At 44.7% G+C, this 12,899-nt stretch overlaps 1 protein-coding gene across 1 annotated transcript in view; it reads left to right on the top strand.

The window, feature by feature from the left end:
- Positions 1-12,899, top strand: part of LOC144762256 (calpain-1 catalytic subunit-like) — an 879,063-nt gene that overhangs the window by 823,599 nt on the left and 42,565 nt on the right. The gene's annotated exons all lie outside the window — the stretch shown is intronic.

Raw genomic sequence — 12,899 nt, 5'->3', positions numbered from 1 at the left:
CATTCGCATAAGATGTTAGGCTCATCCCAGAGTCCTTGATGACTCTTGCTAGGTCTATCACATAGACATTAAATAGCGTGAGACTTAGGGATGAGCCTTGGGGGACGCCACAGGGGAATGTCATCCAGGCGGAGCTAAAATTACCCAGTGGAACCGTTTGGGTGCGATTAGAGAGAAAGGAGGCAAGAAGATCTTTAGCTTTATCCTGGATACCTATGGCATTGACACGGTCGATCAAGATGTTGTGATCGACCGTGTCAAAGGCAGCGGATAGGTCAAGCAAGATAAGTACTGCCGTCCCTCGATGATCGAGAATGGTTCTTATCTCGTCAGTGGCCTTGATAAGTGCCGTCTCGGTACTGTGATGTTTACGAAAGCCAAACTGGGTGTCGTCCAATAGGAAATGATCTTCGATGTACTGGGACAGTTGTGTATTCATCAGTTTTTCTGCTAGTTTTGCCGCAAAAGGCAGGATGGCAATGGGCCTATAGTTATTGGAATCCTCAGCGTCCAGGTGAGGTTTTTTCAAAAGGGGTCTGAGGAGGGTGTCTTTAGAGATGGTGGGATAAACCCCTGTAGAGAACATGGAGTTGAAGATTTCTGTAAGTTCGGGGGCCACTATGTCAGTTGCTGAAAAAAGTATTGCTGGAGGAGAGGGATCGTAGGCTGAGCCTGATTTGATGGTGGCCATGACCTTGGAAACTTCAGAGATATTGGTCGCTAGAAACTGCCTGTAAATGGGCTGGGTGGACTGAGGTAAAGTGGTTTGAGGGGACTGGGAATGATCTTTGTTCCTGTGGGAAAAATTGGTGTATATATTATTAACTTTGTTGAAGAACAAGCTAGCAAGATTATTACAAAACAGTTGTGAGGGGATAGGCATTGATTGAGGGGGTAGCTTAGAGAGTTTGGATACAACCTGATAAAGTTGATTATTGGAATGTTTAGCTTGCTCGATCTAAGTAGAGTAGTAGAGGCTTTTTTCTTGCAAAATCATTTTTTTATATATTGCAAGTTCGTTTTTATAGAGAAGTTTATCTTCGGTAGTATAGGCCTTTCTCCAATGTCGTTCTCGGTTTCGACATATCTGTTTTTGATGTCTGAGAGCGTTGGTAAACCAGGGAGCTGAGGGGGAGTTGCGATTTTTAGAGATAGATTTTATGGGTACTAATTTATTCATGGCTGTAGTGAGCCAATGGGTATATTCTTTAGCAGCTATGTTGGGATCTTTGGAGGTAGCTGGCTGCATAAGCGACAAGGTTTCGATAAGTGATTGATTATCAAGATCTCTCCACGATTTAAACGTGCCAGAGGCGTGTGTGATGGCAGTTGGGTGTGTAGGGGAGTTCAGTGAAATTTCGAACATCACAGCATGATGGTCGGACCATGCTAGAGGTAAGATCTCTTGATGTTTTTATCGTTAGAGAACAGGCTATCTAGCGTGTGGCCAGCTTCATGAGTATTATTGGGAACTAATTGCGTCAGACCCAGAGATTCTAGGTGTGATAGGAGCCTATTGGTGTCTTTATCTTCCAAGTTTTCTAAGGGAAAAGCCTATCTGAATGACTCAACAGAGGTCTATGTTCATCATGACTTATTGGCGTATTGGCATGGGAAAAGAGATGTGTGGCCAGAGATCACCAACCTGGCTATAAATTACTTGTCTTGCCCACTCGCAAGCGTGTCTTCTGAACGTGTTTTCAGTGCTGCTGGTGGCATTGTAACTTCCAAAAGGACCCGCCTCTCGCCCAAAAATGTGGAGAGGTTAACAATGATCAAGATGAATCAGCACTTCATACCACCAGATTACAAAATACGAGGAAGAAGATGAGGAGGACACCAACTTAGATGAGGGAAGTTCCTCTCTGTTAACTGACCTACTCCCGTCTGAATTAGCAGAGTTTGAGGACGAGCTCTTCTTCCCTGACACCGAGCCCTGAAAATGAGTCAATGAATCACTAACTTTCTTTTTCGTCCTTATTTACTTGTATTCCTATGTGTCTGTCTTTCTTTGTTTTGCAAAATCTATATAAAAAAAACTTTAATCACCTAATCACAAAAACAAGCCCATCAGCAGAACTGTCTTCAATTATTTGCTTATTGATTTGAAGGTGCCGGAGGCTGCATTCCTCAGGTTCACAAGTTCACAAGAACATGCTCCTATTTCCCTCAAAGCAGATGTCAGGATTACGCCCAATGAAGAAAGACTCTGCACTTGTGGGGGTGTTCTACTTCTTTGCGGATGAGTTGACGGGTCCCGGGCATTGCTGTGAAGGTCTAATACCGGATAAAAGTGGCTTGGAGAAAATCGGAGCAGAAAAACTTTTTGCGCTTTTGATCACTTGCCTGTCTTTGGGGTGCTGTTTGGGGGGCTTCCAGGTTTTTGGGGGTGGGTTTTGGGGTGTGTGAGCACTACAGGCACATTCTAATGTTGATTGCATTTGTTTTACAGAAAATCCATGGTGGAAAAGGGGAGTTAGGGCCTAGCTGCAGAGCTCATTTGGACTGCATTCCAGGTAGGCCCAAAGTTTCCTAAGTGTGGCTGTTCCCGGTTTTGCTTTTTGGCTTTTTTTGGGGGGGTGAAACTTGTTTTTGCCCGGGTTCACGGGTCTGGGGGCCTTGCTTGGAAGGTGTAATACTGGCTAAAAGTGGTTTGGAGAAAATCAGAGCAGAAAACCTTTTGCGCTTTTGATCACTTGCCTGTCTTTGGGGTGCTGTTTGGGGGGCTTTTAGGTTGTTGGGGGTGGGTTTCGGGGTCTGTGAGCACTGCTGGCACATTCTAATGTTGACTGATGGTGGTTGAGGCATCAGTACTGTCCCGGCTGGACTATGCCAGCTCGCTTTTGGCCGGGATAAACCAATCTGAACTCACCCGGCTGCAGCGAGTGCAAAATGCTGCAGCCAGAGTAGTGGTAGGTTTGCCTAGGCGGTGCTCGGTTTCAAAAACGCTGCATTCGCTTCATTGGCTCCCCGTAAATCAGAGGATTAAATTCAAGGTTCTCTGCCTGGCATTTAAAATCCTCAAAGGTATGTCTCCCCAAATTCTGGCGAATCTCTTAACACCTTATATTCCTCTGCGAGCGCTGAGATCTCTGGGGCAGAACCAGGCAGTGGTCCCGCGCTTCAGGCTGAGTAGAACGGGCGGCCGCTCCTTTTGAGTGTTGGCAGCGAAGTGGTGGAACCTTCTTCCCTCTGAGATTCGGGCAATTGATGACCTTTTCCAGTTTAGGCGCGCCATCAAAACCTTTTTGTTCGCTTAATCATAGGTTGTTTTTTGTGCCCTCTCTTTTTCGATGTTGTGTTGTGTTTGCCTCCTCATAGCGCCAGGACGCCCCTTCGCTGGGGCAGCTGTGCGCTGTATAAATAAAAATAACATAACATAACATAACATTGCATTTGTTTTAGAGGAAATCCATGGTGGAAAAAGGGAGTTGGGGCCTAGCTGCAGAGCGCATTTGGACTGAATTCCAGGTAGGGCCAAAGTTTTCTAAGTGTGGCTTTTCTCGGGTTTTGCCTTTTGGCTTGTTGGGGGTGTTAAACTTGTTTTCGCCCGGGTTGACAGTTCTGGGGCCATTGCTGGGAAGGTCTAATACCCGAAAGAAAGTGTTTTGGAGACAATCCCTGGGGAAAAAGTTTTTGCATTTTCTGAGATTTCCCTCACTCTACCGTTTTCGGGGGGGCTGTTTGTGGGGGTTCCTGGTGTTTGTGGGGGGGTTTGCGAGTCTTGGAGCAATGCTGGGTATGGATACTTTTGCTTGCTTGCAAGTGGTTTGAATACAATCCATGGTGGGTAAGGGGGGATTTGGGCCTACTTTACTTTCAAAGTACGTTTTGTCACCATTTTCTACTAGGCCTCTGACAGGTAGCAGTATCGCATGTTTTTTGAGATCTGATTGGGGGTCTTCTACATTTTTGTGACTGGGTTTAGTAAGGGTCTGGGAGCACTGCTGGGAAGGTCTAATTTTGTTCTAAAACACAGTTTACAGTACACCTAGCTTGAGGGGAAAGATCCGCTAAATTAATTCACCCATACTTATTATCCTTCAAAAGTAGACTCAGACAGAGTACGCGCTTTCAAAAATATTGTACTGTCTATTAGGAAACTCAAAGAGTGACTTTTTGCACTACACAGCGTACATACCTTATATTTATTTGTCAGTGGTGTTCTAATATCACTTCCTGTTTTTCCATCAATAATTACAGGCCGGGTTTCAGCCTGTGCAATGGGAAAAAAAGGATGAAGTCAGGCTTCACATTAGCGAGCCGCAATTCAGCATCCGCCAGGCAGGCAGTGGACAGGGTGTCTTCTGGTCACCAACATTGATGGACTTAGCGTCAGATGGAATGGAGGAGTCCCGCTAATAAGAGGAATGGTTGGATGCATGCAACTTCCCAAATTCAACAGGACAACTACAACAACATACAGATACAGTATCCGTTCTTTTCTAATTATCTTTTAAGTAATGTTATTGCTGTGAACTTCTATGAGTGTGACTCTGCATTTCTTTGATCTCTGCTTCTAAATTCATCCCTACAGCCATTGTATAGGTTTTACTTCTGCAACCTAATTTAATGTACGAAGTGTTTCTCTGAGTGCAGAGATAGGCAAGCGAAAACGCATAATTACTGCAGCCCTGTACTGTCGCATTCTTTCATTCACGGTTGTCGGAAGTACTACTTACTTTTCAGTAACCATGCATGCAGTAGTGCATACACTTCCTATATGTCACTTAAAAGATTTATGGATAGCTTTGTACCCAACGATTTGTTTATCTTCAATTATTGTTTGTCCATACTATGCTTTTTTGTTCTTCTCTCAAAAAAACTTTCCCAAAAAACCCCATTCTCATCCATTTTCCAAACCCTAACCCTCTTCCCCCGGGCTGTGTGGTTTTGATTGATGTGTGACTAAATGACAGCAATAATCCCACACACTTGCTGGGGAGGATAAGGTCAAAGCAACAGCCTGGTGAAGGAATCCGAGGATATATTCTTACTCAGCTTGACACAGACCCATGACTATTGGCAAATGAAAGCAGGTTTTCATGTGCGCCATCAACTTGATTGATCATCAAGAACATCCTCCTCCTAGACATGGCAAATGATTACGCTGCTGTGTCCTTCACCTTCAGTACTATTTCTTGTAGTAGTAGCCAATGTCAAAGAAATTCAACGCAAGTAGTAGTTATACTTTCAATACTTTACCATTTGTTAGGCTACATTGTGACACTGTTCTAGTGTACTGTCACCTGCTATATTCTCTATTGTACCATTCTAATGCTACGGTAAGGACAAACAAGGTTTCATTTTCTTTTTTTTCAGATGCTGCAACTGCCACTGTGTAACACCACTAGTACCACCGCAATGATGACATTTCATCCGCCCAGGATTGCCAACCTTAATCGCCATTTCCCGTGCAGCCAGCCCTGTGCCTGGCCATATTTCCAAACACAAATTACAGGTAAGATAAGCGTTTGGGGGGAGGTAGTATAATGGAGTATTAGGAGAGACGAGAGCCTGACGGTAGTACTAGTAAAGTCCTAGGACTATTGAATTCATTTACTCTGTGAGAGGCACTTAGTTTTGAAAACATTTGGGCAATTACTTACACAACTTGAATCAAGATGCCACTTAAGTTTCAGGAAAACAAACTTACTGTTAAACCCCCACCCACCAGCCTCAAAAGCAGTAAAAAACACGTATGCTAAGATAAAGTTTAAAGTATATTTATATCCCTAACATAAATAATCTCCTGCAAGATCCAACCCACCCCCCATCCCGAACCCCAACAAATGTCTGTGAAAAGTCCAAAAAACCCAACTCCCAATTCCCACCCCCCAGAAGTCTTTAAAAAAAGGGGCAAGGGACAGTCTCCTCCTACTGCTGGCTGCTGTTCACTTTTCGGGCCAGGTCGGCATGCTCCTTGCGGAGGGTCTCGAGCAGGGTTTTGGTGTTCAACAGCTCCTGCTCGAGGTAGGACAGCCTCAGTGAAAGGCGGTGCAACCTTTTTTTGGTACTGCTGTGGGGGGCAGCTGATTTGTTTGCTGCTTGGCGGTGGCGGGTGGCTGCGGTACCCCGGCTCTGTACTGCTGGAGACCTGCTGCGCTGACTGGCTGACCCAGGGAGCACGGAGGAGGATGCAGCTGTCCCGGTCGATGTTGTGGTCGACTGCGTGTCCCCTCCTCCTGGGCCACCAGCCGCCGATATTCGGCGACAGTCGCCTCCAGCCTCTGTTGCCGGGCCCTTTTAGGCAGCTCCTTCCGTGTTGGTTTGGAAGGAGCATCTATATGAAGAAAGAAAGACATAGTCTGTAACCAATGCTCTTTAAGATTAACACAAAATGATTCAGCAGAAAGTTGTGTCACAGTAGAACTAGCAACTTTCAAGCGCAGTACATAACTATTGTGGCCGGGAAACATCCTTTATGACGCAACTTTTACCACGCAGTGCCTTTACAACGCAGGATTTACAATGCAAGTCATTACAACGAATTGCGCTGGGGGGCGCTCTAGGATAGGTAATAGTTTAATTTACTAGCCAACACCTTCCCTACAAACCACGGGGACTGGAGTTGGAATAGTAAATTAAACTATTCACTATCCAGCACCCCCCAACGCAAGTCGTTGTAACGACTTGCCTTGTAAATCCTGCGTTGTAAAGGCATGCGTAGTAAAAGCATGCGTGGTAACAACGTACATCCCCTACGAGCACTATGGACTCACACCATTAGAGTTGACCATGACAGTACACCAGTCTTATTCTTATTCTTCTCTCTTGTTTAGCAAAATTGGTACGTTAACTTCTGCAAGCCGGCATAATGCCAGCGCAGTCAACTTGCACCCGAGAAAAACAGGCGCCCGCCATGATGAGTGAGACAGACTTGCGTTACTGTACCAGTCCAGTACATGCAGGTGGTGATGCTCTTACTTTTCTATTACGGGTGGCACTGAGAATACTCTGTTACAAGGGCTACTGCTTAATTAATTTAACTTTCACCCTGCAGTGCCAATTAATACTAGAAAAGGAAAATGAAGAAGATAAATAATCTGATTATCTATCACTGCACATGGTATGTATTTGCTTACATATGGGATGACTTTAGGTGCTTTGCTTTTTATTGAGTGAACAGTAATACATCCACACATGAATGACCGAGTTCTACTAAACTTATTAACAAAGGTAGTGAGTGGCCATCGTAATAGCCGGATATATGCTGTGCTTGCAATACAAACTACTGCTACTATTCATGGTAGTATTCGGACAAAATTAAAACTTCTTTTCCTTGCCTTTCCTACACTGGAACGGACGTGCGGGTGCAGTGTTGCATGCTCTTCAAAGTAACACTTAGTTCATGCAGTGACCGTCTACTCTCTCTAGATACACATATGCTATCTAAGAGTCAGATAGTACCATGATCCAGGCATCCATCCATTCAAACTATATGTCAATCATTCTTCTTCATGTCTCTCATCTGGACAAACCTTACTTTTTTTCACGGGAAAACAACCTTTTCATTTTATTTCGGAAACCGCAAGCCATACATCCGTGCTTGACTTGCATTTGAATTTCAACCAAAGGATATATTGCGCACACATACAGTTTCTGTTTCACCCACCAAGGCTGTTCTCCTTCCACCCATCCTTGCTTCATCCTTCACCCAGCCATGCATCATATTCCTTACCAGCCACCTCGGGCACCAATCAAACACGTATCATTCTTCTTTGTCAGTCATTATTACTTTTAACTTGCTCGTCCTTCCACACTTACTTACACCCTTCTTTCGCTTTTCGTTCATCCCATCCATCAAGTTCATCTCTGATTTGGATTCTCGAAAAAAAAATCACTGCTGAGTTGAAGTAAATTTAGAGGAGGCTACTACCTGGTTGATAAAACTTTGTTCTAAATTTGAAAGTCTTCTTAACAGTATAGTAACCTAACTGTACAACATATATACTACACCCGTGCAGAGAGCACACTCTGCAGTCTGCAATCTCAATAAGTAAGGAATATAAGAGCTTACCACTGCCCGCCACTACCGTGGCAACCCTCACAGCAGTTTCCTCCGGCACTTGCACCGCCTCCTCCCCAGAAGTGTCCTCCTCCACCTCCGCGCTGGCCCCGGCACCAGATGTTCCACCTACAAAGTACATTTCAGAATGTTAGATGTCATAGACATACACCACTCACTAGTATTTTGTCTAGGAATGAAGAAATGTGAATAGAGAAACCAATCTAATAATTTGTGACTGTCTACTCTAAAGTAAAAATTTCCCTTTTTCCAGGGAAGGGTGTTGTCTTGCTGCACTTTTTGGCACAACTGATGAATGCTTGCTTTTTAACACACACCATTTTTCTCATAACAGACAGAAGCTTCACTTCTAAGAACAAGAGCAAGATCAGATCATCATCACTAGGACGGAGTGACCAACGATTCAGCACCAAAAAGAAAAATTAAAGTTCAAACCAGTTGAGGGCTCGGCTCGCCCACAATAAATGTGTGAAATAAATCACAAAGCACTTTTCCATTTTTAATGAACCATTTATGTTTTATGACAAACTTGATTTTAATAAATGTTTTTACTTTTAATAAAGCTTTAAAACTTAAATAGACTCTGTGGTTTTTGGTCAAGAGTGACTGAGCAAAAGGTTTTGCAATTTGCAAGCATGAGTCCGTGCCTCTGACACTTCTGGACTCTGACTCCGTACTCTTGCCCTGCGTTGGATAATCATCATTGGGGATAAATCATCGATGAATTCGGGAGCTAAATGACTGCCACACTATCTAGTCAGTAAGGAGATTGGGGGTTCTTCAAAGTCTGTTATCACTGAGGTATGTGGAAAGTCTACCTGCGCCTATTATAATTGATAAACAATGCACTATTTAGTGTCCATAGTTCTGTTTGTGCAGATTTGTCCCTGCAACAGTAGTAGTATGGATTGTCCTCCTATCCAAACCAAAAGTAAAGTAGTATCTTATTCTTTCTTGGTGGTCATTCACATTTTATTGTTGGGAATTGTCAAAGCATAAACATTTAGAAGACTTGAAAAGACATTATGGACAATCCCAGAGGACTGCACTCAGTGCATAGAGCTATTGCTGACTAGAATGGGAGTGTCCTTTAACACCTTTTGCCAACTGTGCAATCTTAGTTAGCTACACAGACAGACTAATAAGAATAATCTAGTAATACCACAGGGAGTCATAGTAGAGGCAGGATAAGAATTTAGATACAGTCTACAAGAAGATCAAAGACGATTTAGAAAAAATCGAATGAGGAACGCTACGAAAAAATAGGTACTCTATATTAAAATGAAAACTTACGGGGGCCAGCAAAGGAGCCCTCGCCTGACCAATCCTGGCCTTCTACAGCAGCAGCAGCCGATACCACCTCCTCTGTCCTCTTGCCCCTGGGGGGAGCTGATGTACAACATGAAAGAAAGAAAGACCCGAAAACATGGATGATTGTTGTCAACCAAATCAAACATTTCAAAAGAACAATAACAAAATATTTTGGCGAAATAGCAAATAGACAACTATTCCACGGGATATATTGACCTATCTCATGTGCTCTACTACGATATTAGTATTGCTTGATTTGCGGACCGTCGACTTGGAAAGTTATGTAACTCACTAAACAAACTACTAAAAAGGTTCGCCTAGGACTGGCAGGCAGCAGTCCGCAGCACGCGAAGTGACAGACAAACTCCATCGTGATTGCAGATCAGTGACAACACTAAAAAGTTTCCTACTACATTAACCAGTCATTAAAATACTCAAACTATCAATCCACCACCACTATTTCTTCTTATTGCCAGGTGTACAAAGGAAGGACTGGACTTGAGTCTGTAGGGGCAGATTTACAAGCCACTTGCGGCTCTTTTGCTCCGTTGTTGCGTGACTTTTGTGACGCAGCGGCAGAACAAAAGAGGCACCATGGTGCGGCGTATATTAACAACGTGACGCATATGGGAGATGCATCACGTTGTAGAGCCCTGCGCCATCGGGGGGCGTTCCGGTGCAAGGGAGGGTGTTCCTGCGCAGGAACGCATCCTAAAACTGGCTGAGGGAAATCTACAAGATTTCAATCAGTCACTTTTAGGACAATGATGCGTCACTCAAACCCTGTGCCTGCTTGAAGCAGACGTACGGCTTGACGCAGCATTGGGGAGATAGGGCACCCCAGAGCATTGCTGGAGCTGCGCCATCGTTGCGACGCAACTCCAGCAATGCACCGCCTTTACGGCACAGATGCGTAACGCTTCGGTGACGTTTTGGGCCCATGGTGCGCCGCATTGTAAATACGGCGCACCATGGGTGGTGGTGGCGTGGCGCACAATTACTGGCGCATCCCTGCTACTTTGCAGGGATGCGCCGGTAATTGCAAATCTGCCCCTTAGTGTCTAGCATTACGCAGTTCTGTAAACTGCACTCATACATAATTTCTCAGGCCAATGAAATGAACACAAAATGGAAAACAAATAAGCATAGTAGCAACGCTACTGAGAAGGAGAGCCGTGCACCTGAAATGCACAGAAGATTTTGAAATATAATTTACCTACAATGTAATCGGCAGCATTATTGCTCTTGATAAAAAACGAACATTTGCAAAATAATAACACACAGAGCAGGAGAAAACAGAGTAGTGATAAATAGCTACTACTACTCACCAAGCCCGGGGATCTCGACGCTGAGCAGGTCGAGCAAGTCCCGTTCCCGGTCCAGGAGATCCGTCCAACAGTGGGTGGCCTGGTTGTAGGTGCGCCGGACCCGAGAGTGTTGATACATGGCCCGGCACACCTTCTTCCGGCGCTCCCGGAGCCCGTAGCCGCTTGCGATCTTGCCGCCTGCCGCGATGATCCTGGGGAGGCGGCGCTGTACAAAATACACCAGTGCGGCCACCTCCTCCGCGCTAAAGATCTCCTGTGGCATCACTGGCTCCCCCCTCAAACGCCCGCACGGGAGCCGGGCACAGGGTGCGGGACCCTTCCCCTTCGCGGGCTGCTTCCCGGCTCCGTTTACCATGGTCTGGGCAGAAAGGAAGGTAAATAAGAAATAAGAAATAGAATAGGGAAGAAGAAAAGAAAAGAGTTTAAAAAAGTAGTTTTTTAGTAGATCACACGCGAACTTGTACTAGCGAGCCGCACACTTTGCGAGATTACACATAGCGCCCGGAAACGGAAATACGTCACGCAAACAAGATGGCCGCGCCCATGTACGAACGCTAGGGTAACTTTGCGTCGTTGCGCTACAAGCGGCTCCCGAAAACGCAAAAAAACACGCGAACTAACACGTCGCAAAAAAAACCAAATCATATATTTGCACAAATTTGCGGCTTCCGAATTCGATCTCGCGCAAATTCGCGCCCCGCGAATCGCGCAAAATTGCAGAAAAACGATTTTTGCAAAACTGAAAGCACTCAGCAGGTGCAAAAGTTCAAGCTCATCATTAGTAACCATTCCCTGTAGTGCTTCCTGAGGGGCCCCTCCAGAGTTCAGTTGCCTACTTGCAACTATTCTATGACCCTGCTCTGACCCTCACAGCAGGCTCAGAGAATAGCTACAAGTATGCCACAAAGGTCCTGTTAAAAAAAATTACATTGCAACAGAAAGCAATTACAGATAAGGAAGCAGGTGCCAGACTGGAAGTTCAAATTCAGTGACACATTAATCAGCCCTTAATTAATTCATGTCAGTTGAGGCAGGGCAGGTGTGCTAACAAATTTTGCAAAATTGAAAGCACTTAGCAGGTGCAAAAGTTCAAGCTCATCATTAATGAGGAAGCACTTACAGGTAAGGAAGCAGGTGCCAGCTCAAATTCAGTGACACATTCATCAGCCCCAAATTAATTCATGTCAGTTGAGGCAGGGCTGGTGTGCTTTTCCCCCCATAACCTACAGTGATGAACCAGAGAGTGGCAGTGATGAACCAGAGGGTGGCATGGGTGAGACAGAGGGTGGCAGTGGTGAAACAGAGGGTGCTGTGATGAACCAGACGTAGAAACAACATGGTCGCGACCGTTGCGACCCGACAAGTAAGTTCGCTTTGCGAACTGGTAAAAAAACCTCGCGAACTGGCAGAAACCCGTGCGAACACAAAAAAAATCCGCAAATTCGCGAAAGTTCGCGAATTTTGCGGATTGCGAATTCGTAAATACGCAAATTCGCGAACCGCGAATTCGCAAAATTCCCCCATACTTAGTTCACACACTACTGAACGCGCACTCTTAAGTGCATCAGCAGTGCACTGTGAAATGGAGCGTTTCACAGGCCTGTCACAGATAAGAAATGCTATCAAAACGAAATCCTACAAAACAATATACTACTGGCCGGCAGCAATTCATACCCGGACAACGTCGGGACGGGCTGCTAGTATTTAATACACGTGTATCCCATTTGGCCACACAGTAAGGACCAGGAATCAATACCTTAAGTTAAGTGGGTTTCTTACACATTAAAATCAATCTAATAGTTGTACTGAAAACCGTTGTCTACTTAGCATAGTACCTATTCTCGCAATTGAGATTGCACTCAAGCACTTTAATACCCAGTAGTGTTTCTATGAGAACGATAAAAGGCAGTGATTCAAATTTGTTGCTGCTAGGGTCCCCCATAGTGGCTGTTCCATACCTTGTCTTGTTAATGGAATCATTTTACTTAACTTGGCACTTTTGCCTTGCACATTAACTTTTTTCAAAGCACATTCTCATACTGGGGTACCATATTTGATTGAAAACCATTGTCCACTTAGCATAGCACCCACCACCACTGCTGGAATTTGCACTTAAGCACTTTAACTTCTATAGTGGTGTTTTTAGGAGAGCGTTAATCTGCAGCACTAAAAATGTGTTGTGGCTTGATCAAGTAATTGTGAGACTTTTTATTTCCTGTATTGGGCACTTT

This window comes from Lissotriton helveticus, chromosome 6 (assembly GCF_964261635.1).
Source record: "Lissotriton helveticus chromosome 6, aLisHel1.1, whole genome shotgun sequence".
Taxonomy (NCBI): Eukaryota; Metazoa; Chordata; class Amphibia; order Caudata; family Salamandridae; genus Lissotriton; species Lissotriton helveticus.
This window is presented reverse-complemented; position numbering and strand designations above follow the sequence as displayed.